General features: G+C 39.2%; 1 non-coding gene across 1 annotated transcript; it reads left to right on the top strand.

Annotated features, from left to right (window-relative positions):
• Positions 1–19,877: 19,877 nt before the first annotated feature.
• On the top strand, positions 19,878–19,981 carry LOC114238902 (U6 spliceosomal RNA). Its single transcript, XR_003624148.1, has one exon. It is a non-coding gene; the product is annotated as a U6 spliceosomal RNA (small nuclear RNA).
• The last annotated feature ends 1,157 nt before the right edge of the window (positions 19,982–21,138 follow it).

Genomic DNA, 21,138 nt, shown 5'->3' with positions numbered 1-21,138 from the left:
TATCTGATTTTCAACAAAGGCCCCAATGCATTTCAATAATGAAAGAAAATTATTTTCAATAAATGATGCTGAAGTAACTGCGTATCTCGAAGGGGACAAAATGAACCTTGACCACTAACTTACACTATACATATAAAGTAACTTGGGATGGATTACAGACCTAAATGGGAAGGCATAGCTATAAAGTTATAGGAAAATATCATTGTAACCTTAGGGTGAAGGAAGATTTATTGGGCAGAATGCAAAAAGCACTGACCACAAAAGAAAAATATAACTGGACTCCATCAAAATTTAATACTTCTCAACAAAAGAAATGTTTAAGAAAGTAAAAAAAGGAAGCCCAAGGTTTTGGAGAAAATATTTGCAATATGTATGTCTAACAAATAATTGCAATATATATATATATATCAATAATATGCAAAAAGACAAATATCCAATAAAACAATAGGCAGAACACTAGGCACTTCACAAAAGAAGACATCCAAGTGGCAAATAAGGACGTGAAAAGATACTCAACATTATCAATCAACAGAAAACTGAAAATTAAAACCACAATGAGAAATTAAAAACACAAACACAAGATTGGCTAAAAGTTTTTAAAGATTGACAAAACCAAGATAACAAGGATGTTGAATAACTGGGACTCTCATATGTAATTAAAGGAGATATAAAATGATCCAACCACTTTGGACAATTGTTTGACAGTTTCTAAGAAATTTAAACATATGCTCACCTTGTGACTAGCCATTTTATTCTTAGCTGTATACCCAAAATAAATGAGTACATGTGTCCACAAAAAGGTTTATCTAAGAATGTTCACAGAAGCTTCATTCATAAGATATCCAAACTGGAAACAACCTAAACATTCATCAACAGAAGAAGAGATAAGCATATTTTGGTGTATCCATACAGTGGAATATTATACCACAAGAAAAAAGAACCAATTACTGAAACATAAAACAACATACATATATTTCAAAAATCATGTTGAGCCAAATAAGCCAACACAAAAGTGCATGTACTATGATTCCCTTTAGATGAAGTGAAAAACAAGCCAAATTAATCTATGAAGACAGAAGTCAGAATAATTGTTACATTTGGGAGGGTGGGGTATTGACTGGAAAGGTCATGAAAAAGTTTCTGGGACAATAGGAATGTCCTTGATATGGGCCAATCTGGGTCATGATTACTTGAGACATCTCTCTGTCTCTGTCTCTCTCTTTCTCTCTCTTGCTCTCTCTATATATATAATCATACACTTAAAATTTATACTTTTTACTATATGAAAAAATTAAAACAAAGAAATAGTGCTAAAATGCATATCTCTTTCTTCATGGTAGGAGGTTCAAGGTGCAATAATTTGTCTTTTATATTGGAGGGAGTGTCCTGGCACAGTAAGACAACTAGACCCCTAAAAATATCACCAATGTGGGAGGTCCCTCAATCTTCATAAGATCTCTCTCTCACCATGTTGTGCACATTTGTTTCAGGGCATTCAGAGTACTTGCCATTTCCTGCTCGACAGGTCTCGTTAACATGATATCATTAGTATGTTGGATCAACATCATATCTTTTGGAATGTCAAACTATCAAAACTAGGTAAGTATCATAACCCTGGGGCATAGCTGTAAATGAGTGTGCTCTGTTCTCATTCCCAGGTGAATCTGAACTCCTTTTGATCCTCCTTCATGATGGGAATTGAAAAGAATGCATTCACCAGATCAATAGCTGTTTTCCAAGTACTAGAGGATATTTTGATCTCTTTTAATAAAGATACCACATTTGACACAGTAGCTGCAACTGGGGCTCCCACTTGTTTAAGTTTACGATAGTTCACCATCCTCTGTCATCTACCTGATTTTTCAGGGACCATACTGTGAATCAAAAGAGAATAATATCCACCACCTCAGCAACCTGTAAGTCCTTGAGAGTGGTACTCACCGCTGCCATTCATCCAGGATGTGTTATTGCTTTAATTTTAATTCCTTGCAGGGGTGGAGAGTAGTTGCAAATTTAAGAGCTTCCTATATTAGTTTTCTATTGCTGCTATAACAAATTACTACAAATTTAGTGCTTAAAACAACAGAAATTTATCTTACTGTTCTGAAGATCTCAGTGGGATAAAATCAAGGTATTGGGAGAACTATATTCATTCTGGAGGGTCTGGGGAGAATCTCTTTCCTTACTTTTCCAGCTTCTAGAGGCTTCCTGCATCCCTTGGCTTGTGACCTCTTCCTCTGCTTTCAAAGCCAGCATAATAGCATCTTCAAATCTCTCTTTGAATCAGACTTCCTCTTCTGCCTCCCTCTTCCGTTTATAAAGACTCTTGTGATTACATTGGGCCTCCCAGATAATCTAGAATAATCTCTCCAGCTTAATGTCAGCTGATTAGCAACCTTCGTTCCATCTGCAACCTAATTGCCCTTTGCCATGTAACTTAACATATTCACGGGTTCCAGGGAGTAGGACATGGACATCCTTGAGGAGCCGTTACCCACCTACCATGCTTCCACTAACTCCCCCTATCATAACACTCCACAATCAAGGAATGAATGTGAGGACTCTGTTGACTTCTAGGTAAATCACCCTAATGATGTATTTAGGGCTGGGAAAATCATCATAGCGTGGTCCACACATACACTGTATTCACTGTACAATGGACTTGAGACAGGACCCTACATATCGCATGACTTCCATAGCCCCTATAGGCATTTTGATTCCCTTGCTCTATCAGTATCACCTATAATCCAGTGCCCAACAGCCCTTGAAAAATCTGCTTTCCCTGAATGTACAGTTATTCAGTACATGACCTGAAGTCCTTTGCAGGTAGAGTGGGGAAATAGCTACTGCTATGTGGTGTCACATTTCCTGTGACATCACAGCACCTTTCCTCTGAAGGAAATAACCTCCCCTTCAGCTAATGGGCTCTGGGTCTGAGAACAGTGCAAGGGATTGTGATTTTCCAATACAGCATCTGACATCAGGTTTCTGTTGGCCCACTATTGATTTTTTTGTTTATATAGGTCAAGCAATACCGTCATCAACTGCTCAACTGTCTTGCCCCTAGGAACACCCTGATCTGTTAGATATCTTCACAGATTCCTGTGGGCCATGGGCTCCTCATTGTAATTCCAGCTGCACACCCATTATGGAAATTATTGATACACTCACCTTGCTTCTGATGGTTAAATGCTGCCACCTGGCCTGTAGTGGGCTGGAGGCTTATTGTCCCCACTGATACTAAGTAGCCCAGGTCTATAATAACCTTCCATTGCACCCCAGCTCACAAATGATAACCACCATTAACTTCTCTCATTCCCTATTGCATTAGTGAAGGGGTATCTTCTGGGCCCTCTGGGGAATAGAGAGCTGGTTTGGGGGGTTTTTTTTCTTTTTACATTACGTAATAAATCCATTCAAACATGTCCACATCTCTGATCCTTTTGACCCTTTCCTTAATACTCTGCCAAGACAATTCTGGTATCTCCACTTTATTTACTCTAGGCCTCCAGAAAATGGGAGGCTCGTGAGTTAAGTTGCCATTCCTGCCATAGATTAGGCTTGGCTCCAGAAACCCTTGCCAGGATCGAAATCCTGCCAGGACTCCTATCAATACGCTTTTCCTTATCAAACTTTATATTCCTCCTCTCTGAGCAGCCTTAAGGTACATCTCCAAGCATGTTGTCTTGAAATTTGTCAGTGTACATAAGTCCTTTGGTGAATAATTCCCCTTTTTTCCTGTTGTGTAGAACAGTGTGAGGGATTGTGATTTTCCCAGATGGTGCTTGACATCAGCTTTCTACTCTCCCACTATTGATGTTTTGGTTGTATAAGTCAAGCAATACCATCATCAGCTGCCAAGCTTTCTTGCCTCTAGGAATACCATGGTCTATTAGATAGCTTCACAGAGTCCTGTGGGTCATGGGTCCTCGTTATCATTCCAGCTGTATTCCTATTATGGAAATTACACTTACCTTGTGTACGAACAGTGCTTCTTACTTGCACTATACTAAGACTTGACCCTAGTCTTTGGTATAGATCTGGGGTTGGTCCATGAGGGCCCATGGGCTGGACACTGAAAGTTGTAAAATTAAGGAACACAGCCACGCCTACTTATTTATGTATTGTCTATGGTTATGTTCATACTACAATGGCACAGTTGAGTAGTAGAAACAAGGGCCAGAGGGCCTGCAAAGCCTAAAATATTTACTATCTGACCCTTTAAAAAACAGTTTGCCAACCCTGGTCTAGATCAGCTGTGTCCAATAGTCCTTTCAGTGAGATTAAAATGTAAATTCTGCACTGTCCAACATGGTAACCACTAGCCACATGAGGTTATTGAGGACATGTAATACGGCTAGTGTGACTGAGAAGAAAAATTCTTGATTTTATTTCATTTCCACTGGTTTATAGTTATATGAGACTTCTGGCTATTGGATTGGACAACATAGCTGTAGAAGCAGTGAAGGAGTTGGGAAAAGGTAGAGATCTTAAGGAGGACAAACACATCTTGAAGTCATCCGTCTCAGGGAAGGATCTTGCATGGTCTTCAGAAAATGCAAGGTTGCTTTCCTCTAGCCAAGGGGAAAGGCTCATCTTTGCCGGTCCAGGGGTCAGAGGAATCTGGGGGTTGACAGAGCTCAAGCACATCTACCCAGAAGTCCTTGTTCTAGGTCTCAAGTTGTGAATTCAGCCTCTTTGTAGTTCCACCACTCATATTTAAATCTTGGGTCTGATTATTAGCACAGACTTCTGAATGCAGGAGATAAAGATCTCTTTAAACAATGCCACTGATGGCATTCTGGTTTTCAGACCATACCTTGAATTGATAGATTGTTGACCTGAGTTTTTTATTTTCTTCCTTCCTATGTATGTACGCAACTAATTTCCCAGTCCTCATATCTTCCAAGCATTGGAGCTGCTGCATAAACCAGTACACCTCCTTCCACAAGTTCCTCCTCTCAATCCACCACAGGTGAAATCTAAGAAACTGGTGCTATGCCATGCCAGAGGTAATCGTTGCCTCACTTAATGGGGGCTACCCCATCTTTCCCATCAGTATGCCATTCTGAGTGTCTGCTTCCTATACCTACTTAGGCTGGGTTCTCCAAGAAGCAGCCCCCAAGACAAGGATTTGAGTGTATGTGGTTCATGGGGACTGACCCTAGGGGAGAGGGGTCAGGGAATGAGAAAGCAAGACAGGAAAGTGTAGGAAGCCAATACAAGGTATGTTAATAAGCAGGTCACTGTGGACGGCAACTGCGGCTCAGTCCTGCCGGGACCCTTGGGAAACGGTGTGGAACACACCTCAGACTTGTCCTCCTACATCACTGACTGAGGGGTACTCCCAATGTGTCAATTTTCTGGCACTTCCTGATGGTCCTATTCATAAGATGAGGAAATTCTCAGGTGAAGAGTTGCAGGTGTTTGCCATTTTCATATTCAGGAAAGGTGAGCATTGGGGTGATACGAGCAGGTCCCCAACCACATCTGCTACAACACTGAATACATTAAAAAGTCCATGAGTCCATCATGGTACTCAAACAAAGAGGGGTAGCCAAAGCAGTAAAAGCAAAATCAAAATGCAGTGCGCACACACACACATACACACACACACACACAACCTCCTTGGTCACCATTGGAGGTAATCAGTAAATACTACTTCACTCTGACAACTGGCAATTAAACGGGAAAATTAAGCATTGAACCTAACTTTCCTGTATGAATTGTGTTTCAGAGTAATCAGTTAGCCCTGGTCAATGAGAAAAAAGTCTTCTTTAAAGAAAAATTACCATTTTCATCATTGTTTTGTAGGACTGAAATAACACAAAGTCATTAATTTGCTTTAACATTTTTCAGAATTCCTAAGATGCATGTTCCAAATCATGATGCCCATTCCTGCTTTGATCACACTATAACCTTCAAATTTCCCTGATGAACTGATCCACTCATAGATAGACAAAGCTTGTTATGAAATCTTGCCCATGTACACGTCTCATGGGTTTGTTGTGTGGATTTTAAAAACAGTGAATATGGAGCTCCCATCAGAGTGTCTGGCGCAGGGGGAAGGTCCTAAGTGTTGACACTGTTTCCCACCATCTCCTCCCCTTCCCAAACCTAACAAGGAAAAAGACCCTTTCAGTTCCTTCCAAATGTAAATATATTACCTGAGAAGGGCACTAAATTAACTCATTAGCACCTTTTAACACATAAGCAGAGCTTACTTTATCAGATTAACTGCAGAAAACAAGGTCCCGAGGCAATGGGACATCAGCTGCATAAATATCGAACGGAACTAGGTAGTAGGGAAAAGTAAATAAATAAAATTCGATCTTACATTTGTTTGTGGATATGCACTTTCTGGGTGGCTTTTGTTATCAGTCTCATTTAATCTCCAGACCTCTATTTAACAGAGACAGCTCCATGAGCTTAAAGCATGAACCCAGCTTCCAAAAGCTAATAACAGGGAGAGCTAGCATTAGAACTTGAATCTTCTGACTCCGAAGTCCAAAGGAAGTGTGGATGTCTGGAGCCCAGAATGAGAATACTGATGAACAGGGAACAGCAGGGTGAGAACTTCCTAAGGAAGGGAGAAGAGGTGGGATATTTGCCCCCTTCATAAGGGGGTCCCCTTAGGCCTCCCTGGTGTACCTGGGATTTCAGTTTCTATATTTGTCTCTATCTTTTTTACATTGAACCACACCTGGGCCAATCCTCTCGGTGCCCTGGTATGCCTGATGTTCAGTCCTCAAACACCTTCCCCAGAAAAGCCCTGATCGTGTTGTTTTTACACACAGCTAAAAGCAAAATAAGACCTCATTTCGAAATTTCTAAGAAAGTTTTCTAATTATACCTATAGAATATATTATGATTCTGGGGAAAAAATGTAATTTCATTTTTCCTATTCTTGACTTCATATATGATATTTGATTTTTTTTTTCCTTGAAAAACTATTGATAATTACCCATTTTAGTCATTTGAAATCCAGGGCACAATGAGTTTTAATGGCAAAAGATCGCCTATTTTTACATTCTTTCCTGTGGAAAACACTTTAAAAAAGGAAAGATTCTTATATATTTTGCTGACTGTATGTCATACATATTTGTAGCTTTAAAAATTCAATCATTAGAGAAGTATATAAATGAGACACTTTCCCCCGCCCCACCCCGATCCCATTCTTCAGCAGGAACCCTAGTTAATAGCTATATGGTTCTTCTTTCAGACTTTTTATTTTGCAGAGTTTACAAAGCACTTTCACATACTTCATCTCTTTGAAACCTCACAACAGCAGTATTCAATTATAAATGTGAGATTGGGGAAATTGTTTTCCAGTGAACTTTAATAACCTTCTCACAAAAGGGAGCTACCGTGACTGACTACCTTCTATTCCCATTTTTGCAAACCCAGGCCAGGATTTATTTACTGTGACCTTTCATGCTCCATTCATACAACAAAGAGCAAACTGGGCTGTGGAGAGCAGAATCAATCCAAAATCTGCTAAGCGCTTTGGTCCTATCAGCTACAGCCTTAGCTAAACACAAAACATTTGCATGGGTAATAGATAAAGATGGAGCAGTCTTCCAAAACACTATCAAGGATGCTTCTTCCAGATCACTAACAAAGAAAAATGTGGGACTAGCCAGTCTAAAGTGTGGTATAAAACTGAGTTCAAATTAGAGTAAATTGTTGTATCTCCTCCCATATAAGTGGGTAGAGATAGACTTAACACACTGATTACCACTGGAGATAAAGTAACAGCTCTCAAATTAATGGAATAAAACAAGTCCCCCCCACCCCCAGGCTAACAGCATAGTTTAGGTGCTTAATTAGTGTGCTCTTTGTTCTAATAGATTTTTTAGACAAGATCTTGAAATCCAGTCGCTTTGCGGGGGAGGGGGGAGAGTATTGGAGAGAGCTTGGAGTCTTAGGTGAATTTGGTTGCCATATTTTTAAACTAGACTAATGGAAAGATAAGGACCTTGATTCCAAAAAGAGACAAATCAATCTTATCTCTTGAATTAGTTTGTATATAATGAACTGTTTATTTTGGCCTAGGAATTTGCTTCAATGAACCCATTATGATGGCCAAGGGCTAAACATGATTAAATTTCCCTCCAAGGACGAATGAAAGGATAGTTAATATTTTTTTAGTCCTAACCCGTTTTCCAAATCATAAACAAAAACATTTACTAGGTAAATTAGTCATCTTTATGATTGTGGCTTCTTTAACACTTGATGTTTGTATGCTTCTCTTCAACTCTTCAGTCTCAATGGGAAGTGGTGATTGAAATGGATTTGATTTCCACTGAAACAAAGGGGCAGTAAAAATTCTCTGAGCTCCCTGGCCTCAGAGCAAGATGCAGAGTGATTTAGAGTACTGTGACCTAGCTTGAAATGTTGTAATGGCCCCGATAGTGATTCACGTCGGCACAAAACAAACAGCTATCTCTCTAACCCTTCACAGCTTAGGCGGGACCTCCACAGCAGAGCTGCCTTTGGTCAGCTCTGCTGGCTTTGATGATGAGATACTGGCAGCCCATCTAAGAAAAAGACATTTGGGGAATTTTAAGTGGTTTGGATCAGCAGTTGTCATGTACAATTGATGTTCATTTCTATTTTACTAGCCAAAATCTAATGCTGCCCCAAATTGGCAAAGAAATATTTCAAATACTAATCAGGCCCAATCCTGCTTTAATGTAAAAACTGAGCTGTCCTGCCTTTTTTCAATCCCAGTCTCAGAAGAGAGATTTAATATTTCCTGACAGTGCTTTAAATACTTTGCTGTTCAGACTTCAGTGAATCCACAATAACTACATCAGTTCAACAAGCTTGGTTTTTCCAAAGCTGTTTCAAGCTTAGGGTACTTCTGAACTCCTTATCATGGCATTCTTCCTTTGATATTAGGTTTAATAGAGGAAGAGCCAATACTCAGATTTGTCACGACTTAATCATTTAACCCATTTACCTATTAGCTATCTTTATTTTTTTTTTTTTGTCTTTTGTTTTTTGTTTTCATCTATTTGTTCAGAGGTCTACAATTTCCCAGGCTCCTCCTTTCCAGGAACTTAATTGCACAGACTCTAGGAGCCATATGCTATTCTCAGGGGAGGGTTTCAAGGAAGGCACAGTGGTTTTTAATTCCCAGAAGATGAAACAATAAAGACTTCAGTAGATTATCATTAAGAACTGACTTAACAGTTAGTGTCTAACTAAGCCTTTTATAGGAGCTTTTATTTTGTCATTTCCATGAAGGAAGCTGAAAAATTATCTTTGTTTCACAGATGGAGAAAGTGTGAGATAGTACACCATTGTTTTGGCGGGGACCTGGGAAAGTATCTGATTCTTTAGCTGGAACTTAATTCTACCCACTCCTCATCACTCCTTCAAGAAATCCAACAATTTCATCATAGTTTTGGCTTCAATCAGTGTACTCATGCTTACTGAACCACACTCTCCAGTAAAATGAGACCTTCTTAAAATGCTGTATTGGCAATCTCCAGCCTTCACCTCCACAACAATCAAACAAACAAAAGAGCACAGTTGAGAATGATTTTCCTAAAGAAGAATAGCCAAAGAACCCTAAACACATTTACATACAGCCATAAAGCAAGTGTAGGAATTGGAAGGCTTCCCCTCTGTGTGAGTGGGGCAGTGGGCCTAGCCTTCTGAAAAAGCGTGAGAATGATAGGTATAGAACCCTTTTATTTCTTCAGATGACCATTGAAGCCCCACAGCAGAATCTGTCTTGGCTTCTTTGAAAGTGTAAACAATACCACTACAATTCAGTGATCACATTTAGGAACTCTTTAATTGTTTTCCCATGATTTCCTCTGGGAAGATAAATTAGAAGCCATCCATAAAGTGGACACTTATTAATAAAAAAAATTATCAAAGAGGTTAACATAAGTGGTTATGAAATCAGAGCAGGCCTGCAAATACAGACATTGCAGCGTCAAAATAGAGGAGGGTGATAGTAAGACAAAGTTTGCTTTGAACTTCTCTGCAACGTTTATCATGTTTCCTCTTAATTTTCTAATAATCAATGATTTTTCATTTTACATCTGACCACATCTTATAAATCCAAACTTTCATTATCTGATGCTCTGTTTTTTTAATCCTGTCTCAACCTCATTTACAGTGATGCTCCAAGATTAATAGCAGCAACTAAATTTGCTGCTTTTAAGTGGGAAAATTTTGATTATAGGCTAACTTAGAAAAGTTTACTTCTTAGAGCAATGAGTCCGGACTGTTCTACAATTAATGCCAACTTGGAATGTTATAGTAGTAAGACTTTCAAATTTGGGAGTCAGAGGAGCTTAGGTGTAGTTCTGATTTTGCCCTTTATTAATTACATGAACTGCTTAATAGAATGTGCATAATGTAAACATCCCCTTTTAGTTTATAAGAAGTAGAAAGTTATGTATATGTCAGTTAGCTTAAGCTACACCTGAAGGGTGGTCATTTGCCCTAATCAAAATGTCACACCCTAGGTGTCATCAGTCTTCTCATCAGAAATGCCACCGTCCAGAGGTGCTTCCCAGCAAGGATTTAGCCATCTTAGCCTTCCAACACCGTTACCAGAGTATTCTTTCTATTTCTTTTTTCTGTTTGCAACTGTCTATATGTATATTTATTTATGTATTTTTAATATCTTTATTAGAGTATAATTGCTTTACAATGGTGTGTTAGTTTCTGCTTTATAACAAAGTGAATCAGCTATACATATACATATATCCCCATATTTCCTCCCTCTTGCATCTCCCTCCCACCCTCCCTATCCCACGCCTCTAGGTGGTCACAAAGCACCGAGCTGATCTCCCTGTGCTATGCGGTTGCTTCCCACTGGCTATCTATTTTACATTTGGTAGCATATATAAGTCCATGCCACTCTCTCACTTCGTCCCAGCTTACCCTTCCCCCTCCCCATGTCCTCAAGTCCATTCTCTACGTCTGCATCTTTATTCCTGTCCTGCCCCTAGGTTCTTCAGAACCTTTGTTTTTTTTAATTCCATATATATGTGTTAGCATACAATATTTATTTTTCTCTTTCTGACTTACTACACTCTGTATGACAGTCTCTAGGTCCATCCACCTCACCCTCACTACAAATAACTCAATTTTGTTTCTTTTTATGGCTGAGTAATATTCCATTGTATATATGTGCCACATCTTCTTTATCCATTCATCTGTCAATGGGCACTTAGGTTGCTTCCATGTCTTGGCTATTGTAAATAGAGCTGTGGTGAACATTGTGGTACATGACTCTTTTTGAATTATGGTTTTCTCAGGGTATATGCCCAGTAGTGGATTGCTTGGTCATATGGTAGTTCTATTTTTAGTTTTTTAAGGAACCTCCATACTGTTGTCCATAGTGGCTGTATCAATTTACATTCCCACCAACAGTGCAAGAGGGTTCCCTTTTCTCCACACCCTCTCCAGCATTTATTGTTTCTAGATTTTTTGATGATGGCCATTCTGACTGGTGTGAGGTGATACCTCATTGTAGTTTTGATTTGCATTTCTCGAATGATTAGTGATGTTGAGCATCCTTTCATGTGCTTCTTGGCCATCTGTATATCTTCTTTGGAGAAATGTCTATTTAGGTATTCTGCCCATTTTTGGATTGGGTTGTTTGTTTTTTTGATATTGAGCTGCATGATGAGCTGCTTGTAAATTTTGGAGATTAATCCTTTGTCAGTTGCTTCATTTGCAAATATTTTCTCCCATTCTGAGGGTTGTCTTTTGGTCTTGTTTATGGTTTCCTTTGCTGTGCAAAAGCTTTTAAGTTTCACTAGGTCTCATTTGTCTATTTTTGTTTTTATTTCCATTTCTCTAGGAGGTGGGTCAAAAAGGATCTTGCTGTGATGTATGTCATAGAGTGTTCTGCCTATGTTTTCCTCTAAGAGTTTGATAGTGTCTGGCCTTACATTTAGGTCTTTAATCCACTTGGAGTTTATTTTCGTGTATGGTGTCAGGGAGTGTTCTAATTTCATTCTTTTACATGTAGCTGTCCAGTTTTCCCAGCACCAATTATTGAAGGGCTGTCTTTTCTCCATTGTATATTCTTGCTTCCTTTATGAAAAATAAGGTGACCATATATGCGTGGGTTTATCTCTGGGCTTTCTATCCTGTTCCATTGATCTATATTTCTGTTTTTGTGCCAGTACCATACTGTCTTGATTACTGTAGCTTTCTGGTATAGTCTGAAGTGTGGGAGCCTGATTCCTCCAGCTCCATTTCTCTTTCTCAAGATTGCTTTGACTATTCAGGGTCTTTTGTGTTTCCATCCAAATTGTGAAATTTTTTGTTCTAGTTCTGTGAAAAATGTCATTGGTAGTTTGATAGGGATTGCATTGAATCTGCAGATTGCTTTGGGCAGTAGAGTCATTTTCACAATGTTGATTCTTCCAATCCAAGAACATGGTATATCTCTCCATCTGTTTGTATCATCTTTAATTTCTTTCATCGGTGTCTTATAGTTTTCTGCATATAGGTCTTTTGTCTCTTTAGGTAGGTTTATTTCTAGGTATTTTATTCTTTTTGTTGCAATGGTAAATGGGAGTGTTTCCTGAATTTCTCTTTCAGATTTTTCATCATTAGTGTAAAGGAATGCAAGAGGCTTCTGTGCATTAATTTTGTATCCTACTACTTTACCAAATTCATTGATTAGCTCTAGTAGTTTTCTGGTAGCATCTTTAGGATTCTCTATCTATAGTATCATGTCATCTGCAAACAGTGACAGTTGTACTTCTTCTTTTCCGATTTGGATTTCCTTTATTTCTTTTTCTTCTCTGATTGCTGTGGCTAATATTTCCAAAACTATGTTGAATAACAGTGGTGAGAGTGGAAAACCTGTCTTGTTCCTGATCTTAGTGGAAATGGTTTCAGTTTTTTACCATTGAGAATGGTGTTGGCTGTGGGTTTGTCACATATGGTCTTTACTATGTTGAGGTAAGTTCCCTCTACGCCTACTTTCTGGAGGGTTTTTATCATAAACGGGTGTTGAATTTTGTCGAAAGCTTTTTCTGCATCTATTGAGATGATCATATGGTTTTTCTCCTTCAATTTATTACTATGGTATATCACATTGATTGATTTTTGTATATGGAAGAATCCTTGCATTCCTGGGATAAACGCCACTTGATCAAGGTGTATGATCCTTTTAATGTGCTGTTGGATTCTGTTTGCTAGTATTTTGTTGAGGATTTTTGCATCTATGTTCATCAGTGATATTGGCCTGTAGTTTTCTTTCTTTGTGACATCTTTGTCTGGTTTTGGTATCAGGGTGATGGTGGCCTCATAGAATGAGTTTGGGAGTGTTCCTCCCTCTGCTATATTTTGGAAGAGTTTGAGAAGGATAGGTATTAGCTCTTCTCTAAATGTTTGATAGAATTTGCCTGTGAATCCATCTGGTCCTGGGCTTTTGTTTGTTGGAAGATTTTTAATCACACTCTCAATTTCAGTGCTTGTGATTGGTCTGTTTATATTTTCTATTTCTTCCTGGTTCAGTCTCAGAAGTTGTGCTTTTCTAAGAATTTGTCCATTTCTTCCAGGTTGTCCATTTTATTGGCATAGAGTTGCTTGTAGTAATCTCTAATGATCCTTTGTATTTCTGCAGTGTCAGTTGTAACTTCTCCTTTTTCATTTCTAATTTTATTGATTTTAGTCTTCTCCTTTTTTCTTGATGAGTCTGGCTAATGGTTTATCAATTTTCTTTATCTTCTCAAAGAACCAGCTTTTAGTTTTATTGATCTTTGCTATAGTTTCCTTCATTTCTTTTTCATTTATTTCTGATCTGATTTTTATGATTTCTTTCCTTCTGCTAACTTTGGGGTTTTTTCTTCTTCTTTCTCTAATTGCTTTAGGTGTAAGGTTAAGTTGTTTATTTGAGATGTTTCTTGTTTCCTGAGGTAGGATTGTATTGCTATAAACTTCCCTCTTAGAACTAATTTTGCTGCATCCCATAGGTTTTGGGTGGTCGTGTTTTCATTGTCATTTGTTTCTAGGTATTTTTTAATTTCCTCTTTGATTTCTTCAGTCATCTCTTGGTTATTAAGTAGTGTATTGTTTAGCTTCCGTGTGTTTGTATTTTTTACAGATTTTTTCCTGTAATTGATATCTAGTCTCATAGTGTTGAGGTCGGAAAAGACACTTGATACAATTTCAACTTTCCTAAATTTACCAGGACTTGATTTGTGACCAAAGATGTGATCTATCCTGGAGAATGTTCCATGAGCACTTGAGAAGAAAATGTATTCTGTTGTTTTGGGATGGAATGTCCTATAAATATCAATTAAGTCATCTTGTTTAATGTATCATTGAAAGCTTGTGTTTCCTTATTTATTTTCATTTTGGATGATCTGTCCATTGGTGAAAGGGGAGTGTTAAAGTCCCCTACTATGATTGTGTTACTGTCAATTCCCCCTTTTACGGATGTTAGCCTTATGTATTGAGTTGCTCTTATGTTGGGTGCATAAATATTTACAATTGTTATATCTTCTTCTTGGATTGATCTGTTGATCATTATGTAGTGTCCTTCTTTGTCTCTTGTAATAGTCTTTATTTTAAAGTCTATTTTGTCTGATATGAGAATTGCTACTCCAGCTTTCTTTTGACTTCCATTTGCATGGAATATCTTTTTCCATCCCCTCACTTTCAGTCTGTATGTGTCCCTAGGTCTGAAGTGGGTCTCTTGTAGACAGCATATATATGGGTCTTGTTTTTGTATCCCTTCAGCCAGTCTATGTCTTTTGTTTGGAGCATTTAATCCATTTACATTTAAGGTAATTATCGATATGTATGTTCCTATTACCATTTTCTTAATTGCTTTGAGTTTGTTATTGTAGGTCTTTTCCTTCTCTTGTGTTTCCTGCCTAGAGAATTTCCTTTAGCATTTGTTGTAAAGCTGGTTTGGTAGTGCTGAGTTCTCTTAGCTTTTGCTTGTCTGTAAAGGTTTTAATTTCTCCATCAAATCTGAATGAGATCCTTGCTGGGTAGAGTAATCTTGGTTGTAGGTTTTTCCCTTTCATTACTTTAAATATGTCTTGCCACTCCCTTCTGGCTTGAAGAGTTTCTGCTGAAGGATCAGCTGTTAACCTTATGGGGATTCCCTTGTATATTATTTGTTGCTTTTCCCTTGCTGCTTTTAATATTTTTTGTTTGTATTTAATTTCTGATAGTTTGATTAATATGTGTCTTGGCATGTTTCTCCTTGGAATTATCCTGTATGGCACTCTCTGTGCTTCCTGGACTTGATTAACTATTTCCTTTCCCATACTAGGGAAGTTTTCTATTATAATCTCTTCAAATATTTTCTCAGTCCCTTTCTTTTTCTCTTCTTCTTCTGGGACCCCCTATAATTTGAATGTTGGTGCGTTTAATGTTGTCCCAGAGGTCTCTGAGACTGTCCTCAATTCTTTTCATTCTTTTATCTTTATTCTGCTCTGCAGTAGTTATTTCCACTATTTTTTCTTCCAGGTCACTTATCTGTTTTTCTGCCTCAGTTATTCGGCTATTGATTCCTTCTAGAGAATTTTTAATTTCATTTATTGTGTTTTCCTCATGGTTTGTTTGCTCTTTAGTTCTTCTAGGTCCTTGTTAAATGTTTCTTGTATTTTCTCCGTTCTATTTCTAAGATTTTGGATCATCTTTACTATAATTACTCTGAATTATTTTTCAGGTAGACTGCCTATTTCCTCTTCATTTGTTTGGTCTGGTGGGTTTTTACCTTGCTCCTTCATCTGCTACGTGTTTCTCTGTCTTCTCATTTTGCTTAACTTACTGTGTTTGGGGTCTCCTTTTCACAGGCTGCAGGTTTGTAGTTCCCATTGTTTTTGGTGTCTGCCCCAGTGGCTAAGGTTGGTTCAGTGGGTTGTGTAGGCTTCCTGGTGGAGGGGACTGGTGCCTGTGTTCTGGCAGATGAGGCTGGATCTTGTCTTTCTGGTGGGCAGGACTGCATCCAGTGGTGTGCTTTTGGGTGTCTGTGACCTTATTATGATTTTAGGCAGCCTCTCTGCTAGTGGGTGGGGCTGTGTTCCTGTCTTGCTAGTTGTTTGGCATAGGATGTCCAGCACTGTAGCTTGCTGGTCATTGAGTGGAGCTGGGTCTTAACGTTGAGATGGAGATCTCTGGGAGAGCTTTTTCTATTTGATATTATGTGGAGCCAGGATGTCTCTGGTGGACCAATGTCCTGAACTCAGCTCTCCCACCTCAGAGGCACAGGCCTGACACCCAGCCAGAGCACCAATACCCTGTCAGCCACACGGCTGAGAAGAAAAGGAAGAAAAAAAGAAATAAATAAATAAAAGAAAAAGAAATAAAGTTATTAAAATAAAAAATTATTAAAAATAAAAAATTAAAAGTAAGTTAAAAAAAGAAAGAAAGAAAGAGAGCAACCAAACCAAAAAACAAATCCACCAATGATAATAAGCACTAAAAACTATACTTAAAAAAAAAAAAAAAAGCAGACAGACAGAACCCTAGGACAAATGGTAAAAGCCAAGCTATACAGACAAAATCACACAAAGAAGCATATACATGCGCACTCACAAGAGGAGAAAAAGGAAAAAATATATAAATCTATATATAAAAAAAAGGAAGAGAGCAACAAAATCAATAAACAAATCTACCAATGATAATAAACTCTAAATACTAAACAAAGATAAACCTAAAACCAGAAACCAGTCAGTTGCATACAGCAAGTCCCAAGTCTACAGTTGCTCCCAAAGTCCACCTCCTCAATTTTGGGATGATTCGTTGTCTATTCAGGTATTCCACAGATGCAGGGTACATCAAGTTGATTGTGGGGATTTAATCCGCTGCTCCTGAGGCTGCTGGGAGAAATTTCCCTTTCTCTTCTTTGTTTGCCCAGCTCCTGGGGTTCAGCTTTGGATTGGCCCCGCCTCTGTGTGTAGGTCACCTGAGGGCATCTGTTCCTGCCCAGACAGGACGGGGTTAAAATGGCAGCTGATTAGGGGGCTCTGGCTCACTCAGGCGGGGGGAGGGAGCGGTACAGGATGCGGGGTGAGCCTGCGGTGGCAGAGGCCAGCGTGACGTTGCACCAGCCTGAGGCGCACCTTGTGTTCTCCCAGGGAAGTTGTCCCTGGATCACGGGACCCTGGCAGTGGCGAGCTGCACAGGCTCCCGGGAGGGGAGGTGTGGAAGTGACCTGTGCTTGCACACAGGCTTCTTGGTGGCTGCAGCAGCAGCCTTAGCATTTCACGCCCGTCTCTGGGGTCCGCGCTGATAACCGCGGCTCGCGCCCATCTCTGGAGCTCGTTTAGGCAGTGCTCTGAATTCCCTCTCCTTGCGCACCCTTTTGGGAAATCTAAGGTCTTCTGCCAGCGTTCAGTAGGGGCTCTGTAGGAGTTGTTCCACATGTATTTCTGATATATTTGTGGGGAGGAAGGTGATCCCCACGTCTTGCTCCTCCGCCATCTTGAAGGTCTCCCTCCGGAGTATTCTTAATTAGCAGAAGGCATGTTTAAAATGGGTTTTCATTGGTAAAATTAATGACTTGTCAGTTTGCATTAGGGATGTTAAAAATGGCTTTTAACTGGTGCAAATAGTGATTTTAAAGATACATGGATTGTATAACATATTCTAGAGACTCCCTCCCCGATTTTATAAACAGACTAAGAATCTAGAAAACCCTGTGACCTGTACCCTTAGGGATATTGTTCCTGATTATCCTGTGTCCGGCCATTGACTCAGCCCTCAGGCCACCAGTGGCCTGATATCTACCATAAGGTTAATGGAACTCTGCCTCTAGAGTATGGTCATTTCTGCCCCAAGTGAACATTGCATGCACGGTGTAGTTAGACTACGTAAAAGGCCAAGAACTGGTATTTCATCAAACTTATCAAAAAGGTTATATGAGCTGTTTTGTGCCTGCTTCATAATAAATGTTTAATAGGTACCTTTATGTGGCCAAATTTGGTCAGAGATTCCTTTTAATATAAACTAGTGAAGAGGTTGTATGGGACATAGTCACTCCTCATCCATCTCTAATTATAGGTGGTTACATTATCCACAAAATAATCTTTGCAACATTACCCTTCACTCAGCATTTATCTCTTTTTAGTCACCTGCTAGATATTCTTAATGTCACCCAGGTGCCTATAGTAAAAACCTCATAGATCTCCAGACTCAAGATGCAGAGGGATTCAGTGGGATTCAGTGGGTGCACAGGGCTCTCCTGGGTTAGCAGTCCCCTCAGGACTCTATGGTTTGTTCTGACTATTGCATGGTCCTTGTCCCCAAGTCCCAGAGGCAGTTAAGATTTCTCCACTTCCCTTTTGGGAACTGAAGACCTGAGGAGTCTTGACCAATACTTCCTGCAGACTTAAGTTTCTTCCATGAGGCCATGATCAAACCCTTTGGTAATTAACACAGATACGGACATCCTGGGGCCATATCATAGATAGAGGTGATGATGTTGATGATGATGGTGATGACTGTTAATACGATTTCCATTAGGCTAAAACCAATGTCACCATGGATTGTGTTTGGTTGCACTTAAAATAAAACTTGAGGAATATTGGCTTAAACCATGAAGGTTTTTTCTTTTCATATAATACATCTAGAGTTGGACAATCTAAAGCAGGTGCAGGCCTGCAGTGATGCAATCAGGGACCCAAAGCCTATCTTCCTACTCTGTTATCATTCATTTGTGCCCCTTGTCCTCATGCTTTCAAGATGGCTGCAGCACCTCCAGGCATACAACGGGGAAGCACGGGGGGCAAAAGGCTTTCACAAAATAAGTTTTTGCCTTTTTACTCAGGAAGGAAAGCCCTCTCCAGGGAATTAAATGTACGTTAAATTGACTTTGTCATCTCCTAGCTGCAAGGAAGTAGGGGAATGGGTAGTGACAGGTGACTAAGAGTGCTTACTATTCCTGCTATTTACCAGTCACTTTGTCATATACTTTACATACTTACCATCTCTAACATTACTCAGTAACCATTTTCTACATAATGAAACTGAGAATCAAAGACTTTTAGTAACTTGCCCAAGAAAATGGCAGATCCATGATTTGAATCCAGGTCAACTTGATTAATAGCAATAATAATAATAATAGTTAACATTGGTCAAATGCTTGCTATGCTTTGGATATTCCTCTAGATGTTTTACATGCATCGACTCACTTCCTCCTCATAGAAACCTTCTGAGGAAGGTATTTTTATTATCTTTGTTATCAGATGAGGAAACCAAGGCTCAGAGAACTTAAATAACTTGCTTAGAGTCACTCAGGTTGTAAGAAGTGAAGCTCATGTTTAACCCAATTCGGTATGAATCCTGAGCTCTTGAGCACCCACTATGCAGCTTCTGAAAAATCAAATCGCTCAAACTGTGAACACTGCCACCATCTTACTTGGGTAGTAGAGGCACCAAGCAAACAAGGCAATGGTTAAATACCAATAAGGCAGCTAATCAATACTTCAACTTAGAAGGATTAAACAGAGGAGGAGTCTGAAAATGGAAACTGAAGATTCCAGAAATAGCAAGAAAATGGGTAAAGTCCAAGATGGTGTTTAAGCATATGCCAGAATATGCACTTAATATTTTTCCCTGATACAAAGGCCTTCTTTCTCTACATCAGTGTGTACTCTTGATGAAGTCACAAGGAAATATCTACCACAGAAGATGACCATTGCTCATTGCCTTCCCAATAACCATTCTCTATTCTTTACTAATGGAACTCCCATTTTACTAAGGGCAACAGTAGCCTCAGTTAAAATGTCTCACTTCCATAGACTTCCTTGACTCTATGGGCTGGCCATATGACACAAGACTGGCCAATGATATGTAAGTAAGCACAGTCTTTTGGTTAGGGCTTCCAGAAAAGTTATTGTTTGTTGCTGAAAAGATACAAGCTTGTGCTTGCTTTGGCAATACATATACTAAAATTGGAACAATACAGATATTAGCATGGCCCTTGTGCAAGGATGACATGCATGTTTTTGAAGTGTTCTGTATTTTGCACAGTTCCCAGAAGTTTTGATACTTCACTGGTTAATACCAAGGGAACAATGAGTCAAAGCACAGCATGTGGCATCAAATTTGGTGATTTTCCCCACCAAAAGGAAAGAGAGGAAGAGAGAGAGAGAGAGAGAGAGAGAGAGATGAGCTCTACTGGTTTATGCATTTTCCCTTTATTCATTCTTCTTCTTCCTGCCTGGAATGCAATTGTGATGTCCAGTGGGGCAGCAGCCATCTGATGAGCATGAAGATTATAGTCTCTCGCTAAGGATGGCACAGTAGAAAGATAAACAACTGCTTAACTGCCAAGTCCCTGATAGCACTGTGGAGCCTCCATACCTTCCTAAGCTTGCCTATCTCTGGATTTGTGATGATTTACGAAAAATAAACCTCTATTTAATTAAGCGGCAGTAGTTTCATTGTTGTTGTTGTTGCTACATGAAGCTGAAGACAATACCAACTGATAGAGGTGTGCATGCTATTCTCCCCTTCAATCAGGTTTATTCTTGTTTACTACCAAAGTCATCTCCAGCATAAGACATATCATTGTCATTGACTTAGCTTCAACCGTATGGGGGACCAGGTGTGATGTCAATTAGTTTGGAAGGAGTAGGCTTATGGCTCTGGTACCTTGCACTAAAGAAAGCCTCAAGGCAAGGATATACAATGGAGAAAAGACAGTCTCTTCAATAAGTGGTGCTGGGAAAACTGGACAGCTACATTTAAAAGAATGAAATTAGAACACTCCCTAACACCATACACAAAAATAAACTCAAAATGGATTCGAGACCTAAATGTAAGACTGGACACTATAAAGCTCTTAGAGGAAAACATAGGAAGAACACTCCTTGACATAAATCACAGCAAGATCTTTTCTGATCCACCTCCTAGAGTAATGGAAATAAAAACAAAAATAAACAGATGGGACCTAATGAAACTTAAAAGCTTTTGCAAAGCAAAGGAAACTACAAACAAGACGAAAAGACAACCCTCAGAATGGGAGAAAATATTTGCAAACGAGTCAACGGACAAAGGATTAATCTCCAAAATATATAAACAGCTCATGCAGCTCAGTATTAAAAAAACAAACAACCCAATCCAAAAATGGGCAGAAGACCTAAATAGACATTTCTCCAAAGAAGATATACAGATGGCCAA

The sequence above is a fragment of the Balaenoptera acutorostrata genome, chromosome 8 (assembly GCF_949987535.1).
Source record: "Balaenoptera acutorostrata chromosome 8, mBalAcu1.1, whole genome shotgun sequence".
NCBI lineage: Eukaryota > Metazoa > Chordata > Mammalia > Artiodactyla > Balaenopteridae > Balaenoptera > Balaenoptera acutorostrata.
Note: the sequence above shows the minus strand (reverse complement) of the source record. Positions and strands in the feature narration are given on the sequence as shown.